The sequence below is a fragment of the Balaenoptera physalus genome (assembly GCF_965194825.1).
Source record: "Balaenoptera physalus genome assembly, chromosome: 1".
NCBI classification, from domain to species: domain Eukaryota; kingdom Metazoa; phylum Chordata; class Mammalia; order Artiodactyla; family Balaenopteridae; genus Balaenoptera; species Balaenoptera physalus.
The window spans coordinates 34,651,494-34,670,398 of NC_138882.1; the positions used below are offsets into that span (position 1 = coordinate 34,651,494).

Consider the following 18,905-nt stretch of genomic DNA (forward strand, 5'->3'; position numbering starts at 1 on the left):
CAAGGTCACGTGGCTGTTGGCAGTGGCCAGGATTCAAACCAGACCCATTTATGCTGTGAACAAATTACCTGTCTACTCTGCTCCCTTCCTCAGTGACTGAGCATTTGTGAGCCTGAACCAGGTGAGGTGGCAAATGGGGGTCCCCAAGGAGATTTTAGAAAGGGACATGCAAAGTAGGCCACAGACCAGGTATCAGGCTAAAGGGCCAAGGCTCAGTTGTTTGTAGTGTCAGGGAAGGCGGCAGAGCCAGGGGTCAGCGACACTGTCACAGTGGTGCTTGAAGCATCCCATGGGAAGGAAGGATGAACATCTCCCTCTTCCTTGGTGATGGAGAAGCCCAGGACAGGTGGGAGTGCAGAGACTGGGAAGCCCCAGCAGTGAAGCTGCTGGCTTGGGATCACCGGGTTAACTTTGTGAACTGAATTAAGTAACAAGAGTGGATGCCTGGAGTGGAGCAACTTGGTTGGTTTGTGCCCAGGACAGAGGGGACGGTATCTGCACTTCCAACAGCTGGCTGACCGGGTAAAACACTCCTCTCAAAGCCCAGGTCACTGGGGTTGGCGGGGGCGTCCTGGCGCCTTCGGTGGCAGAGGCAGAAGTGGAGAAATACCAGGCAGCCTGAGCTGATCTCCAATCACAGTCTGGCTCCTTGGTTCAGATATTTTGTCCTGAGAGGCAGAGAAACTTCCAGGAAAAAGCCCCAGGCTAGGAACCCAGAGGCCTGAGTTGGAACCCCAGGTGGACCTCATGTCAAAGGACCAGACCTTGTCACATAACCCCCTGAGCGCCCTTGTCCTCAACCGCAGACAGAGAATCACAGAGCCCTCCCTGCCCCTCCCAAAGAAGCCAGTTCTCTTGGGGCCTTAGTGTCCCCTTCTGTACAGGGGAGGTGATAACAGCACCTCCTTCCCCCGAAGTAACACATAACACCCGCCCTGAGAAAAAGCCTGGCGCAGAGGGACTTTGCTGCTGCTGCTGCTGTTTTTAGGCTAATTTGAGATAGATGTGGAAGTACTTTGAGAAACACAAAGCACTCCATGTTCAAATAAAAGGTGTTATTTCCATTCTTCCTTCTTCCCACCTGGGTCCTCAAAACATCCCTCTCCACACCAGGCAGCTGCAGTACTGACCAGTACAATCACCCCAAAACCTGCCTTGAGCGCCCCCCTGCCCCATGTTCTCCCTAATCTGACCACCCCTCCCCCTGGCTGGCTCAGACCCCCTCCCCCTGGCTGACTTGCTCCTGCCTGGCCCACAAAGCCCCGCTCTGCTTCCTCTGCCCTGGAAGCCTTCCCTGACACCCCCAGACTGGGCCAGGGGCTCTTTCTCTGGGCTTTGCCAGCACCTGTGCTCTTAGCTGAACATGCTGTAATTTTCTGTTTTCACCTTTTGTTTTCTTTTGTGTTTTTTTTAGTCTCCTGCCCTCACCAGTTCCCCTCCCCTCCCCTCCCCTCTCCCGACCCCCACCACTATGAGCTCCCCGTGCACAGACAGGTGTCCAGTGTGTCTTTGTGTCCCTGGAATCTGGTGAAGTCTAGGCATATGATTGTAGGCTCAGCAAATGTGTATGTATTTGAATGAATGGGTAAATAATGTAATGTATATGAAATCATTCTTGACAGTCTTAAGAATGATTATTTTTAATAGTTCATTCCACAATTACTCATTGATCACCTGCTATTCTTTGCAAGACCTCTACTAGGTGCCTTAGGCGATGCACACGAGTCCCTGCCCTCAAGGAGTTTGCAGGGGAATGTGGGAGAAGCCTTAGTGTAACTTTATTCCCTACAAACTACAATAGCATATATATATTAGCATAAAGATGTGTTATGAAACAGGCCCAGGCGACATGTGGAAGTACAGTGAGGAACAGCTCTGCAGGGGGGTGGGGGGGGCTTCAGGAAGGCTTTCTGAAGGAGGGGGTGGCTTGAGCGCTGCCTGTCAAGGAGCCTCGGCAAAGCCTGTGGCAGGACCCAAACCTCCCCCAGCCCTAGCCCATTCAGTCTCACAGCCCGGCCCTGCCTCCCTGAGGGAGGCCACCCCGGGACCACAGGGAGCCCTCGCCTGAGACCTCTGAAGCGCCCCCTCTGGCCAGGGCCTCAAGGCCAGCAGAGGCAGAAAGTGGTGGAATAAGGCTTTGGCGATACCAAACCCTGGCCCTGCCACTCACTCACCGCTGTGTGGCCTGACATGTTGACTTTACCCAAGGCTCAGTTTTCTCATGCATAAGATGAGGACAACAATTGTAACTGGTGAGATGGTGACACAAATGAAACAATACATATAAAGAAACTGGAACATTAAAAAAAAAACCTCTATAAATGTAACATCTTTTTACCTCTAGGATCCATCAAACTGCAGTACTTCTCAGCCAGGGTGGGTCTCTGGGCCTAATGGGTGTGTCACTCAGACATCTTACAGGCCCTGCCCCTCCCTCTGGTCTTCAGGTTTTTCCTGGGATCCCAGGAAAATGATGCAGGCTAGTAAAGCCCAGACCTCCTAAATTTTACAGGTACATTTAAGAATCTCTGCCATCAGCTGGGTCAAGAATTAGCCTGTAATTAAACTGTAGATGTCTGAAAAGAGAGAATGGTCCCATCTGAGCCTCTGACCCTGTGAAACACAAGAGGGCAGGCGGAATTACCCCAGATGAGGAAACCAGGTCTGGAGAAGGGAAATGACTTGGCCAAGGTCACACAGGGAGCTATCAGCGGAGTCCAAACCAAATCTACTCCTGCTTCTACCACGTAGAGTTACTATCTAACAGGCTTGATGCCAGGGCTGAAGGCCCCAGCAAACACAAGTCACACCTAGAGCCACCTTACCTAACTCAGGGATTGGTTAGGTTTGGGGGAGATACTTCTGGGAGCTAATCAGAAATGTCTAAAACCCTCAGCAAATAGATCTAGCTCTTAGCTCTGCAACTTAAAGCCCTGAGACCTTGAGCATGTCCCTTTCCCTCTCCTGGTCCCCCCCCTTCCTCCTTGTGGAATGAGGCAATCTTCCTTGAAGTCTCCAAGATGCCTTGTCCCCTGACTCTCAGGGGCTCCCAGCATTCAGAGGGGGTGTAAGGCCAAATCTCCAGCCTTGACCTCATTGTCTTTCAAAGGACACAAGCCTTAGGAATATCTGGCCATTCATCCTACTTCCGGCCCCACCCTCTTCCCCTGCCTCCTGCTTCCCAGATGGATCTGTCCCTAGTCCCCTGGTTGTCAGTGCTGCAGCTGGCTGGCTGGGAGGGAAGGAAGAGGCCGGATTCATAACAGCCTTGCCTGTATCTACCAAGTAGATAGATACCCCACTCACCCCATTCACTCTGCAACTGTATCATCTCCAGTCACCCCTCTCCTCCCTGCACCCCATGCCCCAACCGCAGGAGCCTAACAGATTCCCAGGTCAACAGCTCCTTGCAGCTGGACCCTTTGCTGGGGGGATGGGAGCCCTCTGACCTGCACATCTCAGGGAGAAGACGACTTGGGCCTCTGCTTACTGGGTCTCCTCTCTGTTCCATTTGTCCCTGTGCACGAGGTTGGTAGGAGCAGTCACAAGTCACCTTGCCTGACACATTAAGGATGATGCAGAAGCCCAGGAACGTTCAACGGCTTGCTCAAGTTCAGGGTAGGAGCAGGAGGAGGAAGCCGCTCACTCAGTGTCTGGTAGGCACTTGGCCAGGACACCAGGCCTCCCCTGTACCCACCCCACCCCCGCCATAGCCTCACCCAGTATGGTGGTTGGGTAGATATGGGGGAGGGGAACTCTCTCTTGTAACTCAGTTTGCTGTGCGGATTCAGGGAGAACTCAAATTTCAAAACTGCCAGTGAGGAGTGGCAAAGGGGGAAAAGATAAATCAAAGACCACACACCCTAAAGAAAGGAGGCTTCAGACCCACTGATACACGCCCCCGGCCCCCTGCCAGCTCCCAGAGCCTGACACAACACCCCCTCCTACTGAATCTTTGATTAAAAGAACCAGACTTACATGGGGACGGGTGTCAAGCTACATAATTAATCTGCACCAGAGACTGCCCCTCCTGGAGGGCTGAAACAGATCAAAGCTCCATCTGTGGAGCACACACTCTCCAGGGGAGCCAGAAGCAAAAAAAAAAAACTTGGAGAACCAAAAAAATAGATGAGGAAAGAGAGGAGAGTTGGGAGTGAGGGAGTGTTTGAGGAATGCTGGACAAGGAGGGCACAGGGCTCCAGGCCACACTTACTCCCTTGTGTCTCTCCTCACCCCCGGCCTCAGTGACAAGACAGTTGGTGTCCTCAGCTCCAGGTCACTGCAGCGAGCCCCCTGTCTCTGTGTACCTGACCCAAATGAAGATCTCTCTTATGACTTCCTTTCATCTCTGTTCCCAGTAACTTACAACCCTCCCTGACCACCCACCTTCTCTTTCAGGCTTCCAAGCCTTTGCAACTGCTGCTTCATCTGCCTGGAGTGTCCTTGGGTTGGGTTTCTGTCACTGGCAATCAAGAGTCTAACGTAAGAGAATGTTCACCTGGGGGCGTGGAGCAGAATAGATAGTTGTTAAGTGTGTGGACTTTGGAGGGAAATTGCCAGATTCAAATCCCTATGCCACCATTTGCTAGCTGTGTGACCCTGGGCAAGTCATTTAACTTCTCTGTGCCTCAGTTTATTCATCTGTCAAATTGGGTTGTAACAGTACCCAACTCACAGAGCTGTCGTTAATGAGTTAATATCTGTAAATATCTGATTAGAAGGATACACCATGTAAGCACAGGCCGTTATTACTGCTATGACCACACCCCACTGGACTGACAGGCAAGGGCTCCTTTCCAAAGTAGGTATGCGAGTTACTCATTCAGCCAGATGGGCCATGCCTGGCTCTGTAACCCAGGAGCATCCCCTTGTGCGTTGTTCTCCAAGGCCACATCTAAGAGTGGGAGGATTGGACCACCAATGGGGGAGGAGTTAAGTGGGAGAGGGCTGTGGACAGAGAGAGAGGGGAGAGTTGGGGGACAAGGGAGTATGCACATGGGACATCTAGGAAGTCCTTTGTCTTCCATGTGGTACCAGGAAAGGGACACCCGCAGGCTCTGCAGAGGACAGGGCTGAGCTCTGGTCTCAGTGATCCTTGCAGGGGGACTTCTAGCCCCCTAAATGCGTCCTCCTATCCCCACAGCAGCTGGTTTCCTCCTAGAAAGTCTCAAGTCAAATATACCTTGCCACCAGAATATTAATTTCTCTTCAGAGCTCCCCTTTGGTCTATTGGAGGTATTCACATTCCTCCAACTCTCATAACTTTGTCTCACAAGAACTCAGACTCCTGGCCTTATTTTGCAAATAGAGCATTTGTCCCCCATCCTTTACCTTACAAATTACTTACAGATTTGCTCCTCAAACTGAGCAAAAACATTTTAATCTGCCCTGTATAGGAAGGGAGGGAGGCAAGTGGGGAATGGGGTAGGGTGAGGGATAATTAAATACATTCTGCTACAACATGAAAGAAGGAACAGCATAAAGTTTTTTTAAAAAATTTATTTATTTATTTTGGCTGCATTGGGTCTTCGTTGCTGTGCGTGGGCTTTCTCTAGTTGTGGCCGGTGGGGGCTACTCTGTTGCAGTGCGCAGGCTTATCATTGCAGTGGCTTCACTTGTTGCAGAGCACGGGCTCTAGGCGCTCAGGCTTCAGTAGTTGTGGCTCACGGGCTCTAAAGCGCAGGCTCAGTAGTTGTGGCCCATGGGCTTAGTTGCTCCGCAGCATGTGGGAATCTTCCTGGACCACAGCTTGAACCCGTGTCCCCTGCTTTGGCAGGCAGATTCTTGACCACTGCACCACCAGGGAAGTCCCATAAAGCATTTTTTTTTTTTTTTAATAAATTTTATTTATTTATTTTTGGCTGTGTTGGGTCTTCGTTTCTGTGTGAGGGCTCTCTCCAGTTGCGGCGAGCAGGGGCCACTCTTCATCGCGATGCGCGGGCCTCTCACCATCGCGGCCTCTCTTGTTGCGGAGCACAAGCTCCAGACGCGCAGGCTCAGTAGGTGTGGCTCACGGGCCCAGTTGCTTCGCGGCATGTGGGATCCTCCCGGTCCAGGGCTCGAACCCATGTCCCCTGCATTGGCAGGCAGATTCTCAACCACTGCGCCACCAGGGAAGCCCCCATAAAGCATTTTTAATGTGCTGCTTTTCCCAGTGAATTAACACAAACAATCCCTCTCTCCTATCTGGTACTCAGTAAATAAGACAGAATGACTGTCTTTCCTTGCTCTGATAAGTCATAAAGTCCATGCAGCCAAGTCAGCAGTAAACCTAGTTTATATGCAGTTTTTGTTTTGGGACCCCAGGCCAAGGTGAAGAAAATATTTGTTGAAAAGAGGTGAGAATGTTCATTCACTGTCTGTGTTTGGTAGGGGGAGGGTCTACCTGGCTTGGTGTTGGGAACTGAAGGGTGGCCTCCCTCTCCTCCACATGCAGTTTCCTGGTTTCCAGACAAACCAGGGTTAGGCTACCCATCCTTATGTGGGACCCTACAGGCAGCTCCAGTGAATGACCGCGATGTGGGACCTCATTCCAGCTGAGCACAGAAGTGTGCAGGAAAGAAGGGGAGATTCGGGCAGGACACGTTCTGGCCTCAGTTGGGCCCTGCTTTACTCATTACAGATATTTCAGGCTCTCCCTAGTGCTGTGACCGGTCTGTCTGTCCTTGGTTCCACAGGGGAATCACACGCACATCCTGGTTACTACTTGTACATCGAGCACGCTGGGAGATTCTAGGGACAATAATTTCTGAGTAAATTACCTAAGTGCAGAGGGTCTAACATGGGAGCTAGGAGAGCACAGAGCAGGGACAGGAAGTGGGAATAAGTGATTTGTGCATTAATCACAAAGCAATCAGTGGATGACAAGGGGCCCTGGAGCCACTGGGTCTGTCCAGCTGGACTTGACAGAGGGAAAGGTCACACTTGCTCCATGCATCACCAAGAAACCCACATACCTGGCTTCCATGTGCCCAGGCCTCCTGTTTCTGGCTCAGCAGAGATGCTGCTCTGACCTGGCTCATTGTCCTTGATCCTCGGGGCCATCCCAGCATCCACATGCCCTGCCACACCTGGCACAGGCCACGGGATCCCCTTGGCCAGCACAGTGCAGAGGAGGGCATGGCTTTGGCCAGTAAACCTTTAGGAAGCCGTTTTGGGGTTTGGCCCTCCTCAGCTCCCGAAGTCTGCATCCTCCTCTCGCTACACCTTGTATCTTCCTGGTTGTCACGTGGCAGGGAGAGAGGGCACATTGCCCACTGCTCTCCCACCAACTCACTCTGCTGATCCTCCCAGCTTCCTCCTTCTCCTGTCAGGTCCATCCCGACCCCTCAGTCCCGCAGAGCACAGAGGACCCTGCTGGAGGGAGCTCCTTGCCTACCTTCCCCGGCTCCTCTCTGGCTGTGCCCTAACCTCTTGGTCAAATCTCTTGGTTCCCAGGTTCAGATCAATTTGTTTCTGACATTATTTTCATGGCAAGTGTGTTAAGCCTTAAAGGGCATTTCCATTTGAAGGGGAGCACTGTCTTTGCCCAGATGTGACACTTGGCAGCGGATCTCAGCAGTGGTGACGGTTTGGGGGAGGAAATAGTCTTGACTATAAGGGCTGGTTCATGGTTCAAATCCACAGCTCTGGATTCAGACCCTGGATTCCAATCTGGCACAAGAACTTCCTAGCTGTACAACCTTGGGCCAGTCATCTAACCTCTTCTAGTTCCTCATCAGTAACAGGTATAAACATACCCACCTCACAGATCAAGGAGAGGATTTAATAAATGTTTATTTTAAGAACCTGGTACAAGTTTGAAACTGTTCCCCTTTGCATGGTAAGGCTAGTGCTTCTGGCATTGGAGAGGGGGTGAGGGGAGGTGAATCAAATTGTCCTCTGAAGCTGAATGCCAGGAGGGCAGGTTATTTTAAAGGTACTTGGCCCCAAATATCTATAGCACAGCACCCCTCTGGATTTTCACCATTATAGTCATTTTTCAGGGTAAGCATTACTGTTCCCCTATGGTCCTCTTTTGAAATGTGAAAATCCTTGGGAAGTCAAAGTCACTAATACTGTAACGTGAGAAGTTTAATCAGATGATTTTATTTCATTTGAGAAAACACAGGGTGCCCTGCAGCTCAGAATCCAGAAGAAGCAAGGATTGCCCCAGCTATGGAAGGCACATTATGTGCCAGGCGACAACTCTCAGAGGTAGTTATTGTAAAACGGTAATTTTTTTTAAAGGTAACATCAAGATCTTTGTACAAATATAAAATTAACACATGTCAATGATATCATTTAACTCATCAATTAATTAGGGATCTAGTAAGATGTTACAACTGCTCAAAAGAGAATCCAAAAAGCAGATGTACGGAAGCCATCAGGAATGCTGCAATTAATTTACTTAACAGACACAACACTGGTCAATATCCACAGGGCAATAATTGACTGCATCTCCACTGGATACAATTTGTATTTTTATTGGCAAAATCATTTGCACTATGATCAGTTTTCTACAATTTACAGACTGGTAAAAGAGCTCAAAGACAATGAAAGGCAAAGATAATCCAAAGAGAAACTAGACAGGACACCCAATAACCTTTTTTGCCCATTTCAAAGTCTTTCACAACTTTTCCTAACATGATGACTATACTCCTTTCATGACAAAGCAGAAACGACAGAGACGGGCACAGAAAGTGGAAAGGGAAAAGCCATCTAGTGCCAGCCCCATCGGAGTGCTGAGGAAGTCCATGACAAAGATGTCACATCTGGGATGAAATTAGGAAAATAAGAATGAGATAACTTTCTCATAAAGCTATAAGATTTTATTCAAAGGACCGTCCTTTATTAGAGATTATCTCCTTCACACTTCTGTGGCATTAAAATGTACTTTCCTTTATGAAAGGATGGCGGTAATATATGGTAGCAGTAGTTGTTCTTTTTTTTTTTCAATTTATTTATTTGGCTGCGCTGTGTCTTAGTTACGGCACACGGGATCTTCGTTGCAGCATGCAGGATCTTTTAGTTGCGGCATGCGGGCTCTTAGTTGTGGCATGCATGTGGGATCTAGTTCCCTGACCAAGGATCGAACCCTGGCCCCCTGCATTGGGAGTGCGGAGTCTTAACCACTGGACCACCAGGGAAGTCCCGAGTAGTTGTCCTTTTTTTAGTGTACATGTTTGATGAAATAAAGGCTGGCAACCCTATGTAAGTCCCCATCTTAAAAAGAAAACGTCATTTTTATTGCTGTGTTTTATTTTTAATTCCATTCATCTGCGATAGCCAAAATTCTGGAAACGCTGATCCTGTTCACAATTCTGAAATTTTGTGCTGTAGGTAAATTCCTTAAAGGATGATTCCTGAGCAATACTACCGAGGTCCCCTAGCCCATCAGAGTTCTCCTTGTAGTGGAGGATGGGAAGCTGATTTGGACAGGGCATCCAGATATGAGGCTGAATAGAGAAGGAAGAAGAAAATGATGACCCATGGTTTGACTCCCAGGGATGCCAGAGGGAGGTTAAGATGGAGTAGAGCTAGAAAGTCACCTTCCCTGGTGCTGGCCTCGGAATTCATTCTGTGCGTCGTGCTGCAGGCCTGTCAACAGCCTCTACCTACACCATCCTCCCTGCCCGTAGCAGAGAAATTTTTGAGGCTCAATAAAACCTGGCCTATGCTGGATGTGGTCCAGGAAGGATAGGCAACAGGGCTTGGGACCACCTCCCTTCTGAGAGCCCACCCTAAGGCCTAGGGTATAGGGATGTAAGCAAAGTCAGGAAGGAGAGGGGTTACAGACTTCTGAAGCCAACGACTGACTAGACCTGGAGGACTGGAACAGAGATTTCCTGGCATGTTAGATATTAACATTTGCAGCCTGGTTTTCAACTCCTCCATATCAGGAGTTTCGTTGGCAAAACCCTGCTGCCTCCCCCACATTTGCCTGCCCCGCTGCTACAAGTCGGAAACAGCAGAGGCGCTGCTTTTTTTTTTTTTTTTTAACATCTTTATTGGAGTATAATTGCTTTACAATGGTGTTAGTTTCTGCTTTATAACAAAGTGAATCAGTTATACATATACATACGTTCCCATATCTCTTCCCTCTTGCATCTCCCTCCCTCCCACCCTCCCTATCCCACCCCTCTAGGTGGTCACAAACCACCGAGCTGATCTCCCTGTGCTATGTGGCTGCTTCCCACTAGCTATCTATTTTACGTTTGGTAATGTATATATGTCCACTGCTTTTAAAGGCACAGTGCTGCCCGCCAGAGAGCAAGATGCCCTGGCGGCCCCTTCCCAAAGATCAGGGAGGGCAGGCGCTGGAGTTTGGGGTTTCATTCCCATCACCGTCCAGAGGGGAAGGTGGGTTGAGTCCGAAAGAGGATCCACAGGCACAAGCATTCTGTGTGTCAAGCACTGCTCTTCCGAGTGCCTGCTTTCTGTTGGACTCACGGCAGAGAAAGAAAGCAGAGGGAAGGAGATAGTTCCCGAAGGTTTTCTTAAAAAGTGCATTTAAACTTAAGACTATAGTGCAGCTGAACAGCTGGATTGGAAAATTGGTTGTTTAGCTCTGCAGTCGGTGTCAGGGCCCACTGGCTGAGAGGGAATAAAAGCTGTTTGAGTTTGTAAACTGCCAATGCTATGAACCAAGGCAAAGGGCCTCTAGGGAGCGGGGACTCAGCGACCTCTTTTCCCCATTTCCACACATCAGGGGGAATGACAGCACTGAGCTAAGGAACCATTGCCAGGGGCCTGGGCTGGCAGCACGACAGGCAGTGGCCCTGCTCTAGAGTTTTCCTGTTCCCAGCTCTGCCTTTAAGGAATCACAGCCCCAGAATTCCAGAATCTCAGATCCAGAGGGGACCAGAGATTGCACAGAATGCCCGCTTCAGTTCCCTGGACAGATGGTCCCCTAGCACAGATGCCCAGTGCCCCAGGGAATGCTCACAACTCCTCTGCCCCGATGTTTGCCAGCTCAGATGGGTAGTAAATTTCCTTCTTGTGTGTGCTGAAACCCACATCCCTTCCACCAACCAGCATGGTGGGTATATCCCTTAAATGGGAATGGCCCCTCAGATGACCTGACCCACAGGTCACAGACTACTCAAATTCACCTGCAGGCATTTTTTTCTTGGCCTAACTAGTGCTTAAAACTCCTTTGTTAAATCCAATATTTACTCCAGCCCCTGAACTCCCTGTTGTCCCCTGGCCCAGCCACTTTCCTTGTCTGTGACACCCGGCTGGTCTCCAGAGGTACACTCTGGGTTTTTGCAGTGACCCTATATGAAGAGCTTCCTTGGTCTAGTGTTCATTCCCTTCCTTTATAAATTAGCCTCTTCCCTTCCAGAGCTACACTCACCCCAGGGATTTCCTTCCTCTTGTCCTGTTCTTATCTCCATCTTGCGACCTTTATCAATATAAACCCAACCAAACCAGCAGAGCAATTTTACTATTCCTTTTCCTGTGCACGTGCATTTAAGTCAGTGGTTCCAATCAGCAGCAGTATCACCTCTACCCTACCTTCTGGGATTTGGGGAAACCGGGGGTGTTATCATAATGACTGGGGCAATTAATGCTTGGGGGCCAGAGATGCTAAGTATCCTGCTGTGCAAGGGGTAGTCCCATTAAAAAAAAAAAAAAAAGCCACTAACCCTCTTGGAGAAACACTGATTTAAATGGAACTAGCTTAATTTTTTTCCTATATCTTTTATTTAACTTCTTTCTCTATGCCTCTTTAAAATGGGGATAACTTACTTCATTCGCGTAACACTACATTTCTTTCATAGGGTTGTTGTGAAGATTACACAAGATAAAACAAAACAGATGCATGACACATCTGAGAACACAATAAATGTTAGTGATGATGGCTGATTTTAGTGGTGAGACAAGAACAGGTGTGTCTACCCATGGATCTGGAGTCTAGTCCTACTAGAATAGCTAGTCTGCCGTTAACCAGCCATGTAATTCTGACCATGGCATTTCTCCTCTCCAGACAATGAGGGGTTGTTCTAGATTTCTGGAGACCTGTTCTTCCCAAATATTCTATGGTTCTGTGTTACTAATATGATGCATGACATACCCTTTTGATTTTCTTTCAGGCTTTCCTAGCCTGGGCCAGCACTCCCAGGAACAATGTTGAAAGCTGACCTGAGGCTATATTTCCTCCTACATCAGATTAAAGGACAAAGAAGACAGGTAAAGAAGAAACAGTGTGTACAGGACAGATACACACAGGATATCATTTCTTCCCTGAAGTCTGTGATATTTTGAGGGAGGCTGTGTTGGCTGGTGGCCTCAACTTTTTCCAGTTGTCTCCCTTCCTCAAATGGAGAAAGAGCTTTCTCTCCAGAAAACATCCTTTTATGCTGATCACTGGACTCTCACCACAAAGGGATTCAGGGAAGCAGCTTCTGAGGCTCAGCAGTGAGGCAGAGGCTCAGAAATAGATCCCCCCACCCTCCCTTCCCGCCTGCTAGAAGGAAGGCTGACCATGATTGGAGGCAAGAGGACATCAAAGGGAAAAAACAGCGGTTCAGCTCATTTGAATAAACCAGGAAGAAAGGAACTGCAATCGCTTATTATTGAGAGAATAATTCGTACCTAGGTTACATACAGTATGAGGAGATGGAACATGGATGGTAGAAATTAACAAAATAAAAATCAGAAATATAATCTTCTTCGTGCCTGGTGTGGAGTTAGAGTACCATTTACTCCAAATTTCTTACTTCAGATTTCCCTCCTGGATATTTGAGGAATCTTACAAATGATTCCTCCAAGCACCAGGAAGAAGAATATTCAAATAAGGCTGGAACCTAGGGGGTTATCCTCAGGCAGATTCAAGTATGCTGTTTTAATGGCAAAGGGACCTTCCTCTTAGATTTTATAGATTGCTGGGGCCCCCTGGTGGAAGATAAAGGTTACATCTGCTGGTTAAAGGCCACAGATTTGATTGGTCACTCACGTTTGAGGAAGCTGCAGCCCCCAGTTCTGAGGTAAGCAAGAGAAAGAGGAAATATCAGGTGCTAAGTATCTCACAGTCATTACTTCATTTGTCCCTTAACGCTCTGTTTTCTAGATCAGGGAGCTGAGGCTCAAAGACCCTAAGCGAACTGTCTGAGGTCACCTGCTAAATAGCTAACTGGCAATCCTAATTCAATGCCAAGGATTCCAGAAATCCTGATGGTCACAAATGTTTTAAATACAGACAACACACACACACACACACACACACACACACACACACACACACACAGAAGAAAAAGAACACAGATGCAGTTATCCCCAGAATGTGTCCCATATTTAGGTAACAGCTTTATCCAGTTTTAAGCAGTGTACTTTGCTGGAGTTTGAATTAAGGTTTTTCAACACAGTGCACCAGAAGTTTCATGTTTCTTTAAATTGATTTGAATACATGGCTTATTTCCCACTTTTTCTTTTAAAGGTTAATGATGAAGGGAAAAGAGCCGCAGAGGGAGAGGAAGCAAGATGGGGCTACCCAGACCAAATGTGTTAATTAGCCAAGCAATGCTTCATATCACTCCCCCTCTTTGGGTGTTGAAGAAAATGATCTTTAAGGACACGTTAACCTAAAAGATTTTTTTTGCACACCTTGCCCTAAACCTGAAATGACTGCTTACTCCTCTCTCCCTTCTTTTCTCCACCCCTGAAAGGTTTTCTGTGTGTGTGTATGTGTGTGGCAGAAACATTTGAGTATCTAACTGAAATCTAGGAGTCTAGTAGGACAAAGCAAAAAATCCATTCTTATCCTCATGACCTTGTCCCCAGCAATTGCCCACTGTTCCTCTCCCTCCCAAAACTTCCTATTATAATTATAGACTACAGCAGTGATTCTCAGAATGTGGTTCCTAGACCAGCAAAACCAGCATCACTTGGGAACCTGACAAATGCAGGGGCTTGGGCCCACACACACATACTGGTCGGAACCTCTGGAACGAGGCCTAGCAATCTGCTGGCAAAGCCCTCCAGGTGATTATGATGCTTGCTAAGGACTGAGAGCTACTGCTCGAGAACAGGGTTCTTAACCTAGGGTCCACAGAGAGTGTTAGGGGGCCTAAAAGTTCCTTGGGTTTGCATGTAAAATTTTACATATGTATTTACCCTTCCTCTGGAGAGAGGACCCAGAGCAGCCACCTCTTGACCCCGAACAAGTTATGGACTACTTACGACCCTATAACTCTGTTTCATGGTAAACATCCTCCTGCTTGCACCCACAAACTCTTCTCTTTCCTCCACTTCTTTACCTTAAAAGATACCTGGCTTTCCCCCAAAGAATCTTAGTGGTCATTTTCCCACACCTCATCTGCCTTCAGTACAGGAGATGGGCCTCCCCTGTACTGCACCCCGACCATTATCCCTCTGCACATAAGTCTCTGCTCTTTTAAGACTTAAACGTATTCTTCTCTTTTCTCCTCCTTTATTATGTCATCTGCTGACCTTCCAGATACCTTCCCTCATTCATTATAGACTTTGGGTTCCTACAGTCCTGCCATCATCCTGGGTGATATCAACATCATATGAATGAATGATTCATCCAACACCCTAGCTTCACAGGACTGTCAGTGACACATCAACATCAAAGAATTTCACCCCCATAACACTTCAACCACTCACTGTGCCAGGCCTGGGACTTGCCCTTACCTGGGATTGTACCAGACGGCTAAGGCTGAGTTACAGTGTGGTAACAAACCCCCAAATCTTGGTGGTTTCCAATAAAACGTTTGTTTCTCTGCCCAATGCAGGACAGCTGCAGCTCTACTCCCTGTTCTCGCCAATCTTGGAGGCAGGTTGAAGAAGCAGCCCCCATTCTGGGGTGCACTAGCCTTGTGCTGAGAGAAAGGAGCAGACTGGCCCCCTCAATGGTCCCCAAATCTCTCCTCAGAAGTAACATGCTTCATTTCCACTCACATTTCACTGACAAGCCTGCTGCGAGAAAGGCAGGAAGCACAGTCCTCTCCAAGGCCTGGTGGAGAGAAGAGGCAGACGTCTTTGAAGTCTTACTAGGACATCAGTCTCTCTCAGAACGTGGCAACCTGTCTCTTCTGCTCTCGGTCCACTCCTACTATGCCATTCTTCCAATTTCATTAAGGCTTTCCATTTCCTATCAGCCCCCTCCTGGAAATAGTGAGAGTAGATACCCTGAACACTTAGTCAGTGCTGACTTGACATCTGTTATCCCATGAGGTATCTGGGGCTTAGAGAAGTTACATAACCTGTCTTCACTTTCTTCTTATGACTGTCTAATAGATTAGAACCATCACTTCAACTATTAGGGAAACCGAAGGACCACGCAGAATTGCAAGCCCAGGTGGGACACATGAATGTGTAGTAACAGCAGTCTGCAAGTTGTGTGATTTTCCTCCTGAAGCACTCAGCAGCTGGACCTACTGGTTCTCAACCAGGGGCGATTCGCTCCTTAAGTGACATTTGCCAATGTCTGGAGACATTTTTGATGATCATAATTGGTTGGGCAGGGAGTGCTACTGGCTGCTGGCATCTAGTGAGTAGAGGCCAAGGATGCTGTTCAACATCCTCCAGTGCACAGGACACCCCTCCCCACAACAAAGAATTTTCCAACCCAAAATGTCAGTAGTGCTGAGGTTGAGAAACCCACGTCTAGAGATGGGGTAGTCTCAGGCACTTGTCTTGCAAAAGTTTCCTACTCTGTTCTCTCTCCTGTTCTCCAGAGTATTGGTTTCAGACCTTCTCCATTCTCTTCAAATTCTTATCCCAACTACATCCTCTATCATACTCAACTCTCTCCTTCCATGCTTTCAGCTACAGTCTTCTCAGATGCCATTGTTTCCTCACCTAAAGGCCCTTGCGTGTCTCCTCTTATCTGTGGCATTCTTCCCCACCTCTTCAAATTCCTATCCTGCCTTTAGATGTTTCTCATTTCTTCAAGGAGGTTGTTCCTAAACCCTTGATTAAATGAGGCCCCTCTTCTATATTTCTCATAGCAGCATGTATTTTTCCAACATAATTCTTCACATAATAGTATGTGCTTAACTAGTTAGTTTCCCTAAGCCATGAGAGCAGGGTCCACATTCATCATCTTCACCACTGTATCCCCAGTACCTAGAAAGTATAAGATACATAATAGATACCTAATATTTACAGCCCAGGGCTTTCCTGAGCTCCTTTTCCATTTGAATCTCCTCAATGCACAAAATCAACACATCCAACTCATGATTTTTTTCCTACCTCATCACCACCACCAAAAACCTACACTTTTACCCATATTCTTTATCTCAATGAATGGCACCACCATCCACCAACTGTCCAAACCAACCTTGACACCTCCCTTTCCCTCACATCCACATTCATTCATGAAGTCTGTCACTTCCACCTTGACTTCTCTCAAATCCGTGCACTTCTTTTGGGTTTTTGTCTCAGACACAATGGTTTTAACTGCTGACTCTTCACTTCTTAGTTGCCTTGGACAGATTAATTTTGCTAAGCCTTAAATACCTCCTGGGATAATAGATGCCAAGTCAGCACATACTAAATGTTCAGTAAATGTTACCTATTATTCTTTCCAGTTCCACTGCCATTGGCTTCGGAGTATCATCGTTTCCAGCCCAGATTGCTGCCACAGCCTAATTGTTCTCCCTGCCTCTGATCTAGCCAGCACTCCAGTCTCTTATCAACAATGTAGCCAGAATGATCTTTCAAAAATGCAAATGAGATCATGTCACACTCCTGCTTAAAATCCTTTGATGGCTATCCACTGCCTTCAGGATAAGGTTCAAACTTGTTAGCTTGGCTTATCACATCTTCCAGTCCCATTACCCAGCCCCTCCAACACTCCAGTCCCATCTCTCGTCACTTCTCCAGTCACATCGTTCGCTCCAGTTATGCGGAACAACTTTATGTTCCCAAACAAGCCATTCTCTTACCTGCAGTACTTTCATTACTGCTTCCTCAGCCCATGTGGAAACTGTCTTCTGTCCCTAACTTGACTGGTAGACTGTTAGGCAACTTGAGGGAGCTTCCTTATTCACTGTGGTATTCCCAGTACCAGGCAGGCTCTGGCTCCTATTAACCCTTAATAACTTTATTGAATGAATTTAACTCTTATCCTTTATTTTGAAAAGAAAGCAAAAGGAAAACATTAATCAAATGAATTTAGGGTTGGAGATGTACATAGCAAGATTATCCCTGTATCCCCAAACTTGTAATGACCTGAAATCTTTCTAATAGCACTAATGCTTTTTATACCTTTAGAGGTTGGATTTGAGCAAATTCTAGCAAACAAGCACTGGCTAGGCATTTGTCTGCTAATGACAGATTAGCTCAGTTACTAGTTTCAGCTTGCCTTCTTCTAGCCTCAAGACTACATTCAATAAGGATGATAAATCTGCAGTACCAGGAATCAAGGTGAGTAGGATACAAAACCCAGGAAACAAAACATGGTATGCAGTTGTTATTATTAAAAAGTAACTTTTGGGACTTCCCTGGTGGCGCAGTGGTTAAGAAGCCGCCTGCCAATGCAGGGGACACGGGTTCGATCCCTGGTCCAGGAAGATCCCACATGCTGCAGAGCAACTAAGCCTGAGCGCCACAACTACTGAGCCTGCGCTCTAGAGCCGTCAGCCACAACTACTGAAGCCTGCGTGCCTAAAGCCTGTGCTCCGCCACTATAGAAGCCACTGCAATGAGAAGCCTGTGCACCGCAACAAAGAGTAGCCGCTGCTCCCCACAACTAGAGGAAGGCTGTGTGCAGCAACAAAGACCCAACGCAGCCAAAAAATAAACTAAAAAAAAAAATAACTTTAAGAAGTCACAAAACATGGGAATGGTTGTGTGGACACAGAAGCTGGCCTCATCCTTGTCTCTAATGCTCCTCTTGCTTTGTTTTCATTTTTAAAATGCCATCCCTACTCTTTCCACTCTCTCTCCCACCCCACCCCCAGGCCTCCTCATACAGGTGTATACTACTTACCTCTAGGGGGATATCATTTGTATGGCAGCGTATGAAAGGTGCGCCCAAAAGTTGTGCAGTGAGCACCAATCTGTGCCTACTGTGTGACAGCCGTAAGCTCAGGACAACTGACCAGATGCTTTACCCACCTTAATGGCCTCAGCTACCAGGGAATGATCTTTTGAAAAGCATGTGGGCTAGCCAAACTCTTTATGGGAAGGTTCGCTTTTCTTTGATATCCCTCCAAAGAACAGAACCTGGGGTTCACAGACCAGTTTCAATGAAGCTCCTGAAAATGAATATAAAATGTTGTACTTTTTTAATGAGATTTCATAAGTTTCATTAGCTTTTCAAGGAGGGCTATATTCCCAAAGTTTAGGATCCACTGCTAGAGACCCTAGCACATGCTAGGCATACAAGTAATCATCGCGTACTTTGTGACAAGCCCTCAGTACCTTTCACACTAGCCCCAATTCAAAAACACAACAAAATAGAACTCTGCACTTGGCACCTCTTCATAAACTCAATAGAGGCAAATCCATTGTCACCATTTGAAATCTCTTCAGTAGCAAAGAGGGTGGTGGACAGGTTGATATATTCATGGGTTCAGAAGAGTCTGGCAGTCTTGGGCCAAGAAGAGGGCTTGCCTTAAATCATTCTAGACATGCAGGTGCTACTGTATCTGCTCTAATTGTCAAGGGCTCTAGTGGGGGAAACTCCACAACTCACTGCCTTAGCTCAATGCTAAAAGTACTCTGCAAAATTTTGAGGTTTCCTTCAAGATTGGGAGCCTAAAAACGAAATACAGCAATTACTCTAATAGTTAACTGTGTGTATGTTGATTGGAGGTGGGGGGTGATTAAAAGTTGTTGTTTTTGAGTACAATAACTTCTATTTATTCTCTTCATTCCTGTCAGACCAAAGACTATATAAAGACAGAAGACAAGATTTTGCTACATACAAAAACAATTACATACTTCCCCAA

At 47.3% G+C, this 18,905-nt stretch overlaps 1 long non-coding RNA gene across 1 annotated transcript; it reads left to right on the top strand.

Annotated features, from left to right (window-relative positions):
* The first annotated feature begins 1,999 nt into the window (after nt 1-1,999).
* On the top strand, nt 2,000-13,215 carry LOC309655292. Its single transcript, XR_014260753.1, has 2 exons — nt 2,000-5,807; nt 6,119-13,215. It is a non-coding gene; the product is annotated as an uncharacterized lncRNA (long non-coding RNA).
* Nucleotides 13,216-18,905: the final 5,690 nt, after the last annotated feature.